Source organism: Pipistrellus hanaki (assembly GCF_964339955.1).
Source record: "Pipistrellus hanaki genome assembly, chromosome: 2".
NCBI classification, from domain to species: domain Eukaryota; kingdom Metazoa; phylum Chordata; class Mammalia; order Chiroptera; family Vespertilionidae; genus Pipistrellus; species Pipistrellus hanaki.
Window position 1 is genome coordinate 68,078,414 of NC_140504.1, and position 18,182 is coordinate 68,096,595.

Sequence of the window (18,182 nt, forward strand, 5' to 3'; positions counted from 1 at the left end):
TGGGCACCGCCATTTTTGTGATGGAGTGACAGTTACTTTGCATATTATAATTTTATTAGATAAGATAGTAGAGGGCTGACAGGGGAGTTGGGAAGTATGTATGTTTATCTCTGGGAACTAGTGAGCAAAAGAGGCTAAATCCTCATCTTCCATTGTGGGAATTCAGTTGATGTTATAGAAAATAGAGAGATCAAGAAATAGTTGTTATTATACTAACACGAGTGGAGGCAAGCTATCAAAAGTAACAGCTGAAAAGCTCAACCAGCTGAAAGGAAGTTGCCTCTGAGGAAACTGAAATGCGAGGAAGCCTGGAGGCACTGCAATTTTTCTGAATAAGTATCATAGAACCACTTGACTCCTTCAAATGTGCAAAAATAACTTTTATGATCATAAAAGTCAAATTTAAGGAAATGTTTACAATGAAATGTTTTTATTTTTAGCAATTAGAAACAGATTCATTGGATTGTGCAGCCTGGGTAATTCGTTTTATAGAAATCTTATGATACAGCCTCTCTTAAAACATTTTATTACGCAACTTCTTGTAGCTGGGCCATTAATTAAAAGATTGTAGCTTGGCACTGTTATTATTATCATTATTATTACATTATTACTATTATTAAATTCAGGATTGCATATGTCTGTTTACCCAAATTTGTGGTATAACCTATTGAGTAGGCTTTTTCTCCCTCCATTTAACTAATATTAAACTGATATAAAATTGAGAAAAATCTGAATGCAGAGAGTGATATAAGGATGCCACTGTCATTCATAACCTGCAATTAAAGATATTTATATTTACTGGGAAAATGGTAATTGAAGCCCCAAAGAGAAAATGGTTTGTCCACACCTTCATTGGTAGGGGAACTATAAGAATGAGAAAACCGCAACTTCCTTCTCAGCATTGATGATATATGATGACTGAACTGCTCTGGACTAGAGATCATGAGAGTCTACATGACAGCTCATTTCCAGGACCAGTGCAGTTTGAACAGAAGGACATGGCTGGTTTTCTATCATCCCAAGTAGAACATGAATAACAACTAATGAAAATTCCAAGAAATGAATTTGAGAGGTAGCATCATTAAAAAGATAGAAGATAGAGCAAAATTAATCCCAATCTGAGGGGAAAAAAAGAAAAGAAAAGAAAAGGTTTTACCTACAATCCCATTATTTCTGCCCACCTAAAAATATTAATCTTGAGAAGATTAATATCATAATAACTTTTTTTTTTTGCAGGGAACCTATGATTAAAAAGAGTAGCTTGTACATGTTAACTGTATGTTCTTAGCAAGGGGTCTGGTAAAGTATTCTTTGTATTACTTAGGAGTGTTTGATTGTAAGCAACAGAAACTGCTGCTGGCTTACCTAAGCAATAGAGGGTTTACTGGAAAGATGCTAAGGATGCATAGAAGAGATGGAGAGGCCACAGAACTAGATTGGGAAACTGCAACAACTTGGCTGGTCACCAGGAGAGTCTGATGAGGCCACTGGCATTGTAAGGAGGAAACCCTAATATGTTCTCTCTGCAGTATGTACTGAGAATTCAGAGTGCATCTTCATATAGTTCAGTTGGATGAACTCCAGCCATTTGCCTTCCTCTTGGCTGACTAAAGTGGTGAGGGGAAGGAATTTTTGCTTCTTTGATTAAACACCAGCAGGCTGACTTTTCTGCCACCAGACTACACACTAGGAAGAAATATGTAGGAAAAGAGGGAACAATTAGAATTGCCAAAAGGTAACAGATAGCTATTATATAATTCTTGTGAAACATGCCTGAAACATTGCATTTACTCAATGGTCTACTGAAAGAACATTCTTAATCGTCTAGAAAGCACTTGTTAAGAATGTTATGATCTTGGTAAAATGATCATGAAAATCTTATCAGGGTGACATTGTTCCTTTCTGAATCACATTGCTTTCTTTCATATATTGGAATTTAAATGTAACAAGGGTGAAACCTATGGCTTGGATCAAATGCAGCATATCCATAAGAAAAATGGGGTATTTATTGAGCAATCTATAAAGTGATAGTGACATGGCTTTACATAGGGCTCTATGGATATGTGGGTTAGAGGCTTGTGTTCTCGTCCCGGCGCGGGCCCCAGGGAAGTGAGGCTCACAGTGCTGGGTCTGGGAACGAGAAGCTCATGGAGGCCTACCTCTTTGGGGCAATGGATCGCAAGGCTCCAGCACTGTGACAGGGCACAGGCCAGGCTTGGAGACCCCCACCCCCACCCCCAGTACACAAATTTCATGCACAAGGCCACTAGTACTATATGAATCCAAATCCTATCTATTAAAGAGGTGATATGCAAATTGACCATCACTTTAACACACAAGATGGCCACTCCCATGTGGACACAAGATGGCTGGCAGGGGAGGGCAGTTGTGGGCCATCCCGCCAACAAGGGAGGACAGTTGGGAGGGACCAGGCCTGCAAGGGAGGGCAGTTGGGGGTGATCAGGCCTGAAGGGGAAGGGAGTTTGGAGGGAACAGGCCTGCAGGGGAGGGCAGTTAGGGGCAACTAGGTCTGCCAGGAAGGACAGTTAGGGGTGACCAGGCCAGCAGGGAAGGGCAATTTAGGGTGACCAGGTTGGCAGGGGAGGGCAGTTAGGGCAATTAGGCCAGCAGGGGAGTAGTTAAGCATTGATCAGGCTGACAGGGGAGTGAATAGGGTGTGATCAGGCTGGCACACAGAAGTGGTTAGGGGCAATCAGGCTGGCAGGCAAACAATTAAGAGCAAGTAGTCCTGGATTGTGAGAGGGATGTCCAACTGCCTGTTTGGGCCTGATCCCATTGGGATCCCAGATTGGAGAGGATGCAGGCTGGGCTGAGGGGCACACATATACCCCCTGCATGAATTTTGTGCACCAGACCTCATATACTATAATAAAATATCAACAGCATCAGCTGTTCCTAAATTTGTAATCAAGTTTTTATGCTCAATATTCAAAAAATTACATACATTTTTTTTTTAGGTTTTTTTTTTTTTTTTATGGATTAAGGTATTGCATATGTTTCCTTATTTCCCCACTACTCCCCAAGCCCCTACTCATGCCCTCACCACCCTGTTGCCTGTGTCCATTGGTTAGGCTTATATGCATGCATACAAGTCCTGTGGTTGATCTCTACACCTTACTCCCACCCTCCCTTACCTTCCCTCTGAGGTTTGACAGTCTGATAGATGTTTCTCTGTCTCTGTTTTTGTTTATAAGTTATGTTGTTCATTATATCCATAAATGAGTGAGATCATGTGATATTTATCTTTCTCTGACTAGCTTATTTCACTTAGCATAATGCTCTCCAGTTCCATCCATGCTGTTGCAAATGGTAAGAACTCCTTTTTTTACACAGCATAGTATTCCATTATAGGGGTGTCGAATTCAATCAGAGAAGGGGCCAAAATCTAAAATCCAGCCTAAATCGCGGGCTGAATGGTTTACTGAACAGTCATAAACTGACAATGTCATAAACTGACAGCGGAGTGCAGTGATGACAGTGCGGTGCGGGCCACATTGCAAGGCCTGGCGGGCTGGATTTGGCCCGCTGGCCTTGTGTTTGACACATGTGGATGTACCACAGTTGGTTTCTTTGTGTGTGTGTGTGTGTGTGTGTGTGTGTGTGTGTGTGTGTTTATTGATTTTTTTACAGAGAGAAAGGGAGAAGGATAGAGAGCTAGAAACATTGATGAGAGAGAAACATCGACCAGCTGCCTCCTGCACATCCCCTATGGGGAATGTCCCCGCAACCAATGTGCATGCTCTTGACCGGAATCAAACCTGGGACCTTTCAGTCCATAGGTCAAAGTTCTATTCACTAAGCCAAACCGGTTTCAGTGTACCACAGTTTTTTAACCCACTCATCTGCTGATGGACACTTAGGCTGTTTCTAAATCTTAACTATGGTGAATTGTGCTGCTATGAACATAAGGGTGCATATATTCTTTCTGATTAGTGTTTCTAGTTTCTTTTTTTTAAATATATATATTTTATTGATTTTTTACAGAGAGAAGGGGAGAGGGATAGAGAGCTAGAAACATTGATGAGAGAGAAACATCGACCAGCTGCCTCCTGCACACCCCTTATGGGGGATGTGCCCGCAATCAAGGTACATGCCCCTGACCGGAATCGAACCTGGGACTTTTCAGTCCACAGGCCAACGTTCTATCCACTGAGCCAAACAGGTTTTGGCTCGTGTTTCTAGTTTCTTGGGATATATTCCTAGAAGTGGGATCACTGGGTCAAATGGGAGTTCTATTTTTAGTTTTTTGAGGAAACTCCATACTGTTCTTCACAGTGGCTGCACCAGTCTGCATTCCCACCAGCAATGTACAAGGGATCCTTTTTCTCCATATCCTCACCAGCACTTGTCATTTGTTGATGATAGCCATTCTGACAGGTACGAGTTGGTACTGCATTGTTGTTTTGATTTGCATCTCTTAGATGATTAGTGACTTTGAGCATGTTTTCTTATGTCTCTTGGCCTTTCTTCTGTCTTCTTTTAAAAAGTGTCTATTTATATCTGTTGCGCATTTTTTGATTGGGTTGTTTATCTTCCTTTTTTTAAGTTGTATGAGTTCCCTATAAATTTTGGAGATTAAACCCTTTTGAGTGATAACATTGGTAAATATGTTCTTCCATGCAGTGGGCTTTCTTGTTGTTTTGTTGATGGTTTCTTTTGCTGTTCAGAAACTTTTTATTTTGATGAAGTCCCATTTGTTAATTTTCTTTTTAGTTTCCATTGCCCTGGGAGCAGTATCAGTGAAGTTGCATGGGCATATGTCTGAGATTTCGCTGCCTGTGGATTCCTCTGGTATTTTTATGGTTTCCTGTTGAATGTTTAAGTCCGTTATCCATTTTGAATTTATTTTTATGCATGGTATAAGTTCGTGGTCTACTTTCATTTTTTTTTTTTGCATGTATCTGTCCAATTTTCCCAACACCATTTATTGAAGAGGCTGTCTTGATTTCATTGTATGTTTATTCTTCCTTTGTCGAATATTAATTGAGCATAGTGGTTTGGGTAGATTTCTGGGTTCTCTATTCTGTTCCATTGGTCTGTATACATGTTTTAATGAGCCAAATATTTCCATAAGAATTATGAAATGGGAATCAGTCTCCTGTCCTCCCTGACTCCTACATTTCTCTCACCCCAGAGTTTCCTTGTTTATGTTGATTTATCTTTATCTGTTCAAATAGCATTGTTATATTGGTGCTATTATATTATAACACCAATATAACAATGCTATTTGATTGTAAGCAATAGTAAAAGTATAAGCATCAATTTGTTCATTTCCCATTATGGGAAATGTGGATTTAGCACTTTTTTTTTTTATTATTATTCTCTCACCCTCCATACTGCAAAAAAATTTCCCACACTTTACAGTTATAACTTTAGTTAGATCAGTATTCATGGTTCACGTTATTACATTTTTGTAAATGTTGACTGGGTCATATTTTATACTAGGATTAATTTTTTTCTTTCTTGAACAACCTTATGTATACCTGTAGGTATTAAGGGTACTGATATTTTTTTTATCTTTATTGTTGAAAGTATTATATAGGTCCTTCTTTTTCCCCCATTAATCTCTTTGAGCCTGCTCTTATATTCCCCCCAAACCTCCGCAAGCCCTCACCATTCCATTATCTGTGTCCAGGGTTATGCATACATGCATAGAAATATATTGGTTGATCTCTTTCCACCCCTGTCTTCTCTCTGAGGTTCAACAGTCTGTTAATTCTTTTATAACTCTGATTTTTTTTTAATGACTTGTTGTTTTTTTATGTCCTAACCCTGAGTTATTCAACATTTGTTAGGACTGTGTCAAGTTCTTCTTGGAGGCTTCTTTCTGATCTGCTCGAACTTGATTGGTTGTGCTCTGTGTTGGAAATGACATGATCCTGAGATCTATCTTCAAGTTCAATAGAGATTCCTTTGTTTCCTTGCTTCTCACACTTTACTTCTTCTTGATTTACTCTTTCATTAGAGAAAGCAACTTTTCCAGGGGCTTGTGAGAAAGACAACATAAGCAATAAACTGTTTTTGAGAGGTAACACATCTGAAATTACCTCAAATCTATGCTCACATTTAAGCAATAGTTTCACTAGGAATGCTGTTATTGATTCAAAAAGAAACTAACAATGAGGTGAGACTTTTTAAAAGCATTTCTCCATTGTCTTCTATTTTTGAAGTAACTTTTTGAGATCAGAATCTTTTCTAATTTCTAATCATGGAAGCTTTTACAATCTTCTCTTTATCCCTGAAGTCCTGAAATTGTACAATTACTAGTAAATGCCTTTGTGTTAGTTAATTTTCAACTATTATGCTGGGCATAGTCTAGGAACTCATATCTTTTATTTCTGGGAAAATTTCTTGAATTGTTAATAATTTTCTACTTTCTAGTTTTCTCAGTCTTTCTTTCTGGATTTCTATTAGTCAGATGTTGGATCTCCTAAACTGGTCCTTTAATTTTCTTATATTAACTTTAAAATTATTGTTTTGCCTTAAAGTATATTTAAAAATTACTTTTTGTTCTACTTTCTGTGAGAATTTCTTTATCTTTCAAAACTTTTCTGAAAACTCTATTTCTGCTATTTTTAATTTTTAAAAACAATTATTGTCTGCTTGTTTGTTTTATGTAATATTCCATTATTTTTTCATGGATGCATTATTACTCTGAACAGAATAACATATATTTAAAAGTTTCCTTCTATCTTGTACTATATCTGTTTTCTCCATATTACTTTTTTTTTATTCTCTGACTGACCAGAAGTGGTTGGTTAAAAGGTTTCTCAGAAACACAAGGGATATTTTTTTCTATTGTAGACGTCATAGTAGGAAGATCTGGCTAGACTTTTATTGGAATACTGTGAACTTTACTATTTTAGATCTTTCTCTTGAACTGGTAAAATTTCCCAGTAAAGAATATTCCAGATATATGTCTTCTGCAAAATGAGTGGGAGATGAGGGATAAGGTTTCTCAGAATTCAGTATTTAACACTGACTCCCAATAATCCATAACCTGCCTTCAACTGTGGCTACTCATCTTCTATCGAAAGAACCTTCATTTTACCCTCACCAGACATTAAACATATAGTCTTCTGTCTTGATTAGTGTCTTAATTGGCTCAGGCTGGCATATAAAAGTATCACAGAACAGGTAGCTTAAAAAACAATTTTATTTTCTCATATCTTTGGAGGCTGTAAGTTTAGATAAAGGTGCCAATAAAGTTAGTTTCTCCTAACTGAGGCCCCTCTAATCTGTAGACAGCTGCCTTCTCCTTGTGTCCTCACATGGCCTTTTCTTTGCCTACACTCCTGATATCTCTTCCTCTTTTTATAAAGATGCCAGTCCTATTGGGTTAGGGCCCACACTTATTACCTCATTTAACCTTTAATATAGTCACTTTGGGAGTTAGAACTTAGTATATGAATTGAGGAAGTTGGAGCACAAGTCAGTCCATAACAGGTGGGGACAGTCAGGGTTCAACTGTACAAAGTGTGATTGGGGATCTGTGGCTTTCAGTATTTCCTAACCTCACTATACAAATCTTTTTTTTATCCCCTATGGGATTCTTTATCCCACCTAAAGAATTAGCAGACTGCCTGCTCCACTCCTGAACATATTAGAGAGTCTATCATATGAATCATGCTGTATCTCTTTTTTCCACTCATTATCAGCTTAGAATTGAGTTTTTCTCAGAGCTATTCAATCAATTAGAACTTTACTTTTCCCACTACATTTTTGTTGTTACTGCAGAAATGAAGTAAAATATAAAATGATTGATGGATGATTAGAATCGTCCAATCAGAAAGGATGCCTAAATATTCAGAATGGACCCCAGCCAGATGCCATGCAGGTCTAGCAACTAAATGCTACTGTTCTGTTACAATCCCCCCCCCTTTTTTTTTTTTTTTTACTTTTTGTGGGTACATGCCATCTATAATAAAAGCACAATATGCTAATTAAACTGGACATTCTTCCAGGTGACCTTCCAGACGAAGCCAGGGCTATGAGGGAAGCCTGGGTCCCAGGTGCCAGAGGGAAGGTGGTGCTGGCAGCTGAGGGAAGAAAGGCCTACTCTTGCACAGATTTCATGAATCAGGCCTCTAGTTTAAAATACAATTATTTATCTGTTACTGTTTTATGGTTTCTAGCAGAATTACAATTAAGTAGGTGTGTTTCATCTTATTATCTTTAGCTCCAAAAGCATTGTTTTTGCAAATTTTAAAATTAAACATGAAATAGTGCTTTAATTCTGTTTATTTCCACCAAAATGTGACCTTTAAAATGCTTGAACATTGTAAGTAGATTAGTTTCACTGGATAGCTTTAGGAGAGTGTTTAAGAAAAGACAAATTGAGCTTCTAAGCTGCTCTAGGAATTAAAGTCATCTTGCTGATCTGACAAATCATGAAATACAAATTTTGTAAAAAATATTTTACTGCTCTATTTTCAGTATTTTAATGGATACAATGAATCCTTTTTTAAACAATTTCCACCTCCTCTGATCTTCTTGGGGAATCAGTATGATATTGGTAATTTTTTTTTTCAATTTTTGATTTTATATATACTTCTATCACTTAACTTACTATTTTTCCAATATGGGACATATTGTTAGTTTCCTACTCATATTATTCCTAATTCTTCCTTGCTAAGAGGAGTTGGTTCTGGTGTGTAAAATATGTGCTTTGTTCAGGGTCTCCTGTAGCTTGATGGGCATGTGATAAAGTTCCAGCCAATGAGACATAAACAGAAATCTGCTGGAATTCCTATAGATATAAACGTTTTTGGAATAAATGGGTGAGTGAATAAGTAAATATCTTCAACAAATGGTCAGATTTTGTTGTAAATATTAGTATTGTAACCAAGATTGCATGGCCTTAAAAGTCTAAAATACTGGCAATTTGGCCTGCTGCACAGAAGGTTTGTAGACCTCTAAATCATTTAGCCTCTCTGAGACTCTTCTTTAAACATTATGACTTCTGGCATTTTTAGAAGCATTCTCTGATGTACTCACAACTATAAGCTATTTTTAGAAGGAGAAGATAACCAACAAAATTATCTTTTCACATTGCAGTCCTTCGAATAGTTAAAGGCAACAAAGCAGGATCTTAAGTTATCTTTTTTTTTTTTTTTTTTTTTACTAAATTATAGCGGTTCACCTCGCTGTTTCTCATACAACAAAGGATGCTATTTTGTATAGAATTTTATCTCATTTTCAACATTACCACTAAATCTAGAGTTCAGAACAAGATAAAATCCCACATTATGATATGACAAGCACAAAGAACAACTTTTAAAACAATATGCTTTCTTATAAACTATATTCTGATGAGCTCATTTCAAAATTATATTTGTTTCCAAACTATTACATCTCAAGAATACATTTTGGGAAATTAAAACTCTTAGGTTTTTTGACTGCCCCATCGATCAGTAACGCTGGCGTACAGGCCTTGGCTGGTGTGGCTCAGGTGGCTGAGCATCCTCCCAGGCATTGAAAGGTTGCAGGTTCAAGCCTCGGTGAGGCAGTGTGCCTAGATTGCAGGTTTAGTCCCTGCTTGGGGTGAATTAGGAGGCAATCAATCTATGTCTCTCCCTCTCTCTCTCTCTCTCTCTCTCTCTCTCTCTCTTCCTCTTTCTCTCTCTCTATCTCTCTCCCTCTCCATCTTTTCCCCCACCCTGTCTCACTCTCTAAAAAATAATAAATAAAAATATACTTAAAAAATAATTTGGCATACAGGCTTTTTCATTTATTCCTGTCAAAACACATCTCACTGATTTTGCCCCATCTTTTAAATCTAATGAGCTAATTTCAAATATGGACTATGCCAGTTATTATTTCAGCTATTTGTCTATTTGTCCAATTCTTGAAAGCTTTTATAATTTAATGCAAGTGAATAACTTATTAAAAAAAGATCTTTCCATAGGCAGAGTTGTATCATCATATCACCAGATTATTTATCCATTATATAATTTGTTTGCTATGCTGAGTTTTTACTACAGTATGTTTCAGACCTGAATTAAATCTTTTTATGCCTTATCTTATTACATATTCATGAAAATAAGAATATTCCTAATATCCCCATTTTACACATAAAGAATCTGAGACCCAAAGGAGCTAAACTAAAACTTGAGTAGTCTTACTTCATAACTAGAACACTTCTATGAAGATGAATTGGTTCTTTCTAATGAAATGTTAAGAAAATGTATTCCCAAAAGAAAAAATATTTTAATTTGATTTCAAAAGGATTAAAAGCACAATGAGAAGAGGTATATTTGTAAATTGTGAGAAGATGACTTGACTTTGTCTTTTAAAGTATTCCTTCACATGTGCAAGGACTCGTCCAGGTGTCATGTACTAAGGAGCAACACCAGGATGTGGTGTACAGCTGGAACAAATTCCATTTGCTTTCCTCTCAGAATTCTCATGGGTTCTTCGGTTTGAGTATTGATAATCTTTTGCATTATTTCTATAGCTTTAAGCCTTAAAGTTTAAGAACTCTCTTTTGTCCTTATTCTTCTATTTCTTGTGTGTGTGTTTTTATCCAATTTCACAAACTTTGAGAAAAATATATATATGCATTGTTAATAAGTATGATTTTAAGCTTAAAGTATTTGCACTATGAAAAGGTTTAAGAAACACAGGAGCCCAGCTGGCATAGATCAGTGCGTGGTTGAGTGTAAACCTATGAACCAGGAGGTCACAGTTTGATTCCCGTTCAGGGCACATGCCTGAGTTGTGGGCTCAATCCCAAATGTGGGACGTGCAGGAGGCAGCCAATCAATAATTCTCATAATTGATGTTTCTATCTTTTTCTCCCTTTACCTTCTTCTCTGAAATCAATAAAAATATATTTTTAAAAAAGAAAAAAGAAACACAGGAGATAGCTGTAGACTCAATGGTGGAAAAAAAACTGCTTCACTATTGAATTTATTTCATCCAGTTTACTAGTACTTAGTGTTTTAGTATTATAGGAGAGGAATTAGTGTTGTTCCTTTACATATATTAAGTTCATTGGCCGGGGCCGTTAAAATTAAACCAATAACAAACATGTTAACAAGAGAAAAATAAATATAAGTTTATTAACATGTGCATTATGAATACACATGGAAATACTCAGAGATGAGTTACTCTAACAGGTGGTTAAAGTTTGGGCTTATATAACATCTTAATTTAAAAAAAATACATTTTTAGAGAAGTGACAAGATAAAGGAAAAGGACTCTGAGCTTCTAGTGACTGGAAAATTCTGGGAAGGCAAATATATAGGAAAATTAATGGTAGATAAGGGTTAGTTTTAATAAAATTTTAAATGCAGATTTCTCTGTTGCCCTCTCTAGCTTGATTGATAAGACCCTAGAGTTGTCGCTGGTAATTAAGCCATCTTTCTTGTTTGGGTGTGGTGGGTGGACTTTTATAAATCCTTTCAGGCTAATAGGGAGTAAGTAGAGAGCTTTTCTTGCATCTGCTTTTTCTCAGTTGCCTTCACAATAATACTATACCAAATTGGCGTATGTTGGCAACGTATCCCGGTACCCTTCATTCTAAATGATGTTAAGTGCAGGTTTTAGAAAAGCATAAGAACACTTTCTTTTGACTTTAATATCAACTTATAGATTTCTAAAATTTGTATGTAAAATAGCTGCTCAGACAAAACCTCCAAAAATATATAGAGGTGAGTGGAAAGGGAACTTAATGCCAAGAGCTTTATGGGATAAATACTTACCAAATATCAATGGCCTTAGTTTCTGTCACTTACCCCTGGGGAACTTAAAAAAGGCCTGCAGGCAATGTGGTGGGGGCATAGAAAGCTCTATTATCATTGGCTGCCACAATGACTAGGGAAAGTTACTGGCAATTAATGTAGGAACCAAGTTTCAAGCAATAAACAAGGACAGTTCTGTCTACAAATGTCTACAATTCTTCTATCTACCATTATTTCCTTTAGCCTTAAAGAAACCATCTTTTATGGAGTAGATTTAACTTTAAGGCTATAATACCACATTTTTTTATGGGGGGAATGATAATTTGACTTAATGAGATTCATATCCTTTTTGGCCATCATAATTGAAGCAATGGGGTAAACTACCTAAACTTTAAAATGAAAACTATTATAGAAACTCTGGCTTTTGCTGCTAATTACCCAGTAATATATAATATGACCTTGGGCTAGTTAGTTACTCTGTTTGTCTATATATAACAATGAAGATAATGCTACTGTCACTGGTAGGACACCAACAATGGTGAAGTATATTTGGAAATGCAATGTTATGTTTCAATATATAACTTTATATTTTAACAACCCATGTGCCACTCAGTTGCATCAATGCTCAGCAATTACTAAGGTTGTATAACAGTAAGTCCAATTAGTTAACAAGCATCATGGGCTCTCCTACCATATGAATTTTCTGATTTATAAGCATGAGAGCTCTGCCTAGGGATCAAGTCAAAAAATTAAGAATAAGTGATGCAATTGCCTGATATTTGTTCCATAGTCCTCATTTTTAGCCTAAGGAAAGAATGAGCTTTTAAACTTTTCCAAAAAAGTGGTCTTTTTCAGAGAATTAATGATCTACAGATATATTTGGCAATAAAGAACAAAACTAATTGATTTCAAAACAACTTCAGCCTCAATTAACAGACTGCAGGCTCCCCTGGGCCTTTGCCAAAGTCTCCATTTTATTAAAGCAGACCAAGACTATCAAAATTGAGGGAACAAATGCTCAAATTGAAACAAATGTGTATATTTAATAGTGATTCACACAAAAGACCACTATCCTGTGTGTCAGGATCTTGGGTTCTAGTCCCAAATATATTTCCAATTAGTTTTGAGATTTAGAGCAAGTACTTTGACTTGAGAAGTATAAGAATAGTATATTGATAGCTGATATAGATCAAGCTCTAAGTACCTTATTACATTATTTCCTTTAATTCTCTCAGCAGCTTCAGGAGGTAGAGATCATTATTCTGGTGAATTGTTGTTGTTTGGTGTACTAAAGAGCTAAGGAATCCTAGAGCCAGTGCTCTCAGTCACTACTCTAAACATTCTGGGATGTAATTACATGGCCTGCATAAGATAAATTTGCCTAATATATGAATACACTTTAAGATGAAGAAAAAAAAATGACAAATGCAAGTTACTAAAGCAAAAGGCTGATAAGTAGAACCTGCTGGTTCAAAAGAATCAATGCATTTGATGTGTCCAAAGAAGTTACTGGGTAAAGATCATGAATTATTTGTTAGTCATTCAATGGTAGTGTGGACAAAAAGGGGCTACATACTTAACTGATAAGTTCAGGGGAGGCCTACATGGCAAGCCTTACAAACTCAGAAACCTAAAGTAACTACACAGGATGGTCTGAAATCAAAACTTCCCAACAGCAAGTCACAGTAGGTAGTCATGTCCTAGGCTGGTATCTTCCTTGGCAAAGGCCAATCTTTACTTGAAGTGAGGCTTTCTATTGTCTTTCTGCGCCTATGATAGCATGCCTTTGGAATGCCCGAGTAATCCTTTTGTTCCAGACACCTCATTGCACAATCGCCCCCCAGAGCATGAGACCACAGAACCCTCATTGTTATCTTGTTCTCCTGCATGCCATCTCTATGTGCTATAAATGTTCATTGTTAACTATCTTATGACCACCAATGTCTATCCAATCACAGATATTTCTCCACTTTGCTTTCTCCCAACTCCCTAATCTACCACCAAAGGATTTTATGTAACACCTTTATGTCTTCTCCTTTGATTCTGATGTGTAAAATAAATGGTAAAACTGCCTGGAGCATTTTCTCAATTCATTGATATTTTGCTTCCCAGCAATATTTTGCTTCCCAGCAATTGTCATCAGTTTCGTCCAAATAAAGTCACAGAAATTCTCCACAGGTTTTGATACTTCTTGCATGGACAATAGAGATATGAGGTAAGAACAAATGAAGTGGATAGCAAGAGAACTGCCAATTACTGAGTAGAAAGGTATTGCTTTCAGCTCCAGGATTAAGTATTTCTGAAATCTAGAAAGCCATATGACTTGTCATTTCTTAATGAGCACCTACAAGCATTTCATTCTTTTAATGATCCAAATTTCTATTTCATCTCACCACACCTATAAACCCAGGCATTCTGGTATTATACACTCCAAGGGATGCATGTATTGTGAAAAGTGCTCTTGACATGAAGGCCAAAAGGAGAAAGTACAAGGGCCAGAGAATGGACAGAGGGCAACCAGTTACCACCCACAAAACATTTTGTAAACTACCAGTACCTAAACCAAGATAGTTTGTCTTTGAACTCAGAGTTAACTGTAAATTAAAGTATAGAGATTTACAACCATATAAACATTTATAGATAAGATTTCTTATGAACTTTCTGACTCTTCATCTTTTATAAACTGGACATTTACCTATAGGACCAAAGTTTCCAAGTTATTATAGTTTTAGAGCCTGTCTTATTAAGGCTTTTCATTCAGGATGAGCAGACCTTATGTACCATCAGATGTAAGAGATTCCATGGTCTTCCTTCATTGAGAGTCCAATGGACCACTGAAGCTCCATCTCCCACCAAGCTCAGAACTACTAGTATATCCTTGCTAGGGACCACCTGACACAAGCTGAGTTCAAACTCAGTTTCAGTTCTGTATATAATATTATACTAGTAGTCTTAGGCCTTATGTTCACATCGCAGAGCAGTTAATTATTAATTGTTTTTGAGTTATAAATACTTTTGAAAATCTCCTCAAAATCTTATAGCATATCTCCAGAAAATGCATACAGGTATACATACAGTCTTTCATTTCAGGGTATATGGAGACTCACTGAACTTAATCTAAGGACCTAAGTCAAGAAGTCATGTCTTAGAGGTGGTCAGATCTCCCCTATCCTAAAGTAATTTTGGGACCTAGAAATCATTATGGACATAAATAATATTCCCTTAAAAATAGTAATTAAATGTCTCTAATATTTCCAATATTTAAGTTGATTCTCATTTACAGATGTTATGCATTTAGGGTGGGAAATCTTTTTTCTGCCAAGGGCCATTTGGATATTTATAACATCTTTTGTGGGCCATACAAAATTATCAACTTAAAAATTAGCCTGCTATATTTGGTCAATCATTTAATTAACTCATACCCAATGCCTTGGCAGGGCCAGTTCAAATGATTTTTCAGGTCTTGCACAGCCTATGAATTAGATGTTCCCCATCCCAATTCTAAAAGTCACCATGAGCACTAAAATAGCAAATATTGAACTACTGGTCCTAGGAAAATACAGGGTTAGTTTCCTGTGAGTGCTAGTAAAAATATGTTTATCAACTAATCAATACAGACCTTGTTGCAAGTGTGTTTCTATTTAAATACAACTTTATCTAGTGTATACTTTTTATTCATTGACAGTGAAATTGAACTTACAGTCAACCATGCTTTAAGTCATATCTGAACAAAGCTTATTTAAGACATGTATTTTCTCCATAAGACACATCACAGCCTTTTTGCATTTATAAATACTAGCCAGCACTTCTGCACTATACATGAGAACCATCTTAAACAGTGAAGTCTCCAACAAATACCAGATAGGCCACAAAACAAATATCAATAAATTTAAAAAGATTATAATCATATCAAGCATCTTCTCTGATCACATTAGTATGAAACTAGAAATCAATCACAAGAAAAATTGAAAAATACACAAAGAAACGGTGATTAAATAATATGATATTAAACAATGAATGGATTGACAATGAAAAACAAAAACAAAATATATGTTTAAACAAATGAAAATGAGAATGCAATGACCCAAAAACTATGGTACACAGCATAAGCAGTCCTAAGAGGAAATCTTACAACATTACAGGCCTCAAGAAACAACAAAAATCTCAAATAAATAATCTAACCTTACACTTAACAGAAATAAAATAAGAACAACAAATAAAACCCACAGTGAGTAGAAGAAAGGAAATAATAAAGATCAGAGGAGAAATAAATGAAATGGATTCTAAAAAAATACAAAAGATTAATGAAACCAAGAGCCAGTCTTTTGAAAAGATAAATAAGACTGACAAATATTTAATAAGACTCATCAAGAGAAAAGAGAGAGGACCCAAATAAAATTAGAAATGAAAGAGAAGTAACAACAGACTCCACAGTAATAAAAACAACTTTAAGAAAATATTACAGCCGAGACTGGTTTGGCTCAGTTGATAGAGGTCCCAGGTTCGATTCCGGTCAGGAGCATGTACCTTGGTTGCTGGCACATCCCCAGTAGGGGTGGTGCAAGAGGCAGCTGATTGATGATTCTCTCTCATAGATGTTTCCAATTCCTTATCCCTCTTCTTCCTCTCTGTAAAAATTCAATTAAATATATATATATATATATATATATATATATATATATATATATATATATATGTATGTATATATAATATTACAAACAATTATGTGCTAACAAATTGGACAAACTGGATGAAATGGATAAATTCCTAGAAATATATAATCTTCCAGAACTGAATCAGGAAAAATCAGAAAACCCAAATAGATGCATTAGAACTAGTGAAATTGAAGCAGTATCAAAAACTTCCAACAACAACAACAAAAAATCCTCAACCAGATAGCTTCAAGGGAAATTTTTATCAAACATTCAAAAGAGAACTAGCCGAAACCGCTTTGGCTCAGTGGATAGAGCGTTGGCCTGTGAACTGAAAGGTCCCTGGTTTGATTCCAGTCAAGGGCATGTACCTTGGTTGTGGGCACATCCCCAGTAGGGGGTGTGCAAGAGGCAGCTGATGGATGATTCTCTCTCATCGATGTTTCTAACTCTCTATTCCTCTCTCTTCATCTCTGTAAAAAAATCAATAAAAAATATATTAAAAAAAGAGAGAACTAATATTTATCCTTCTCAAGCTATATCAAAAACTTCAAGAGGAGGGACAACTCCCAAGATTATTTTATGAGGCCAACATTATCCTAATTCAAAATCATATAAAAACATTAGAAAGAAAAAGAATTATAGGCTATTATCTCTGAAGAATATAGATGCTAAAATTCTCTACAAAGTATTATAGTAGGAAGCTGGGTCTAGAAATACATTAAGAAGTTCATACTCCACAATCAAGTGGGATTTATTCCCAGAATGCAATGTTGGTATAATATCCACAAATCAATAAACGTGATACATCACATAGACAAAATGAATAATAAAAACCACATGATCATATCAATAGATGCAGAAAAAGCATTTTATAAAATCCAGCACCCATTCTATTTAATAAAGAGGTAATATGCAAATTGACTATCACTCCAACACACAAGATGGCCGTTCCCATATGGTCACAAGATGGCTGCTACAAGATGGCCAGCAAGAGAAGGCAGTTGGGAGTGATCAGGCCTGCAGGGGAGGGCAGTTAGGGTTGACCAGGTCATCAGGGAGGGCAGTTAAGGGCAACCAGGCTGGCAAGGGAGGGAAATTAGGGGTGACCAGACCAGCAGGGGAGGGCCGTTGGGGATGACCAGGCCTGTAGGGGAAGACCGTTAGGGGTGAGCATGCTGGCAGGGGAGGGCAGTTAGGGATGACCAGGCCAGCAGGGGAGAGAAGTTAGGGGCATTTGTGCTGGCAGGGTAGCAGTTAAGCATTGACCAGACTGGCAGAGGGTGGTTAGGGGGTGATCAGGCTGGTAGGCAAAAGCAGTTAGGGGCAATCAGGCAGGCAGACAGGTGAGCAGTTTGGAGCCAGAAGTCCTGGATTGTGAGAGGGATGTTTGACTTCCCACTGGGATCTGGCCTAAATGGGCAGTTAGACATACCTCAAGCGGTCCCAGATTAGAGAGGGTGCAGGCTGGGCATACGGATACACACAATCCCATGCACAAATTTCATGCACCGGGCCTCTAGTTTATGATAAAAACTCTTGGCAAAGTGGAATAGAGGGGATGTACCTTGATGTAATAAAGGCTATATATGATACACTCACAGCCAACATCTTACTCAATGGGCAAACACTATAAACATTTCCTTTAAGATTGGGACCAAAATAAGTATGTCCACTTCTATCACTCTTATTCAACAAAGTACTGGAAGTCCTTGCCACAGAAATCAGACAAGAATAAGAAATAGAAGGAATCCAAATTATCAAGGAAGAAGTAAATCTATCATTTTTTGCAGATAATGTGATACTATATAGAAAACTATATTAA

The 18,182-nt window shown here is 36.7% G+C and overlaps 1 long non-coding RNA gene across 6 annotated transcripts in view; it reads left to right on the top strand.

The window, feature by feature from the left end:
- The first annotated feature begins 7,888 nt into the window (after positions 1-7,888).
- The window catches only part of LOC311618287, a 1,465,663-nt gene continuing 1,455,369 nt past the window's right edge, over positions 7,889-18,182 (top strand). For all 6 annotated transcript variants that reach the window (XR_014794287.1, XR_014794288.1, XR_014794289.1 and 3 more), the window contains exon 1: positions 7,889-7,928. This is a non-coding gene — a long non-coding RNA (uncharacterized lncRNA). The remainder of the gene's footprint in view (positions 7,929-18,182) is intronic.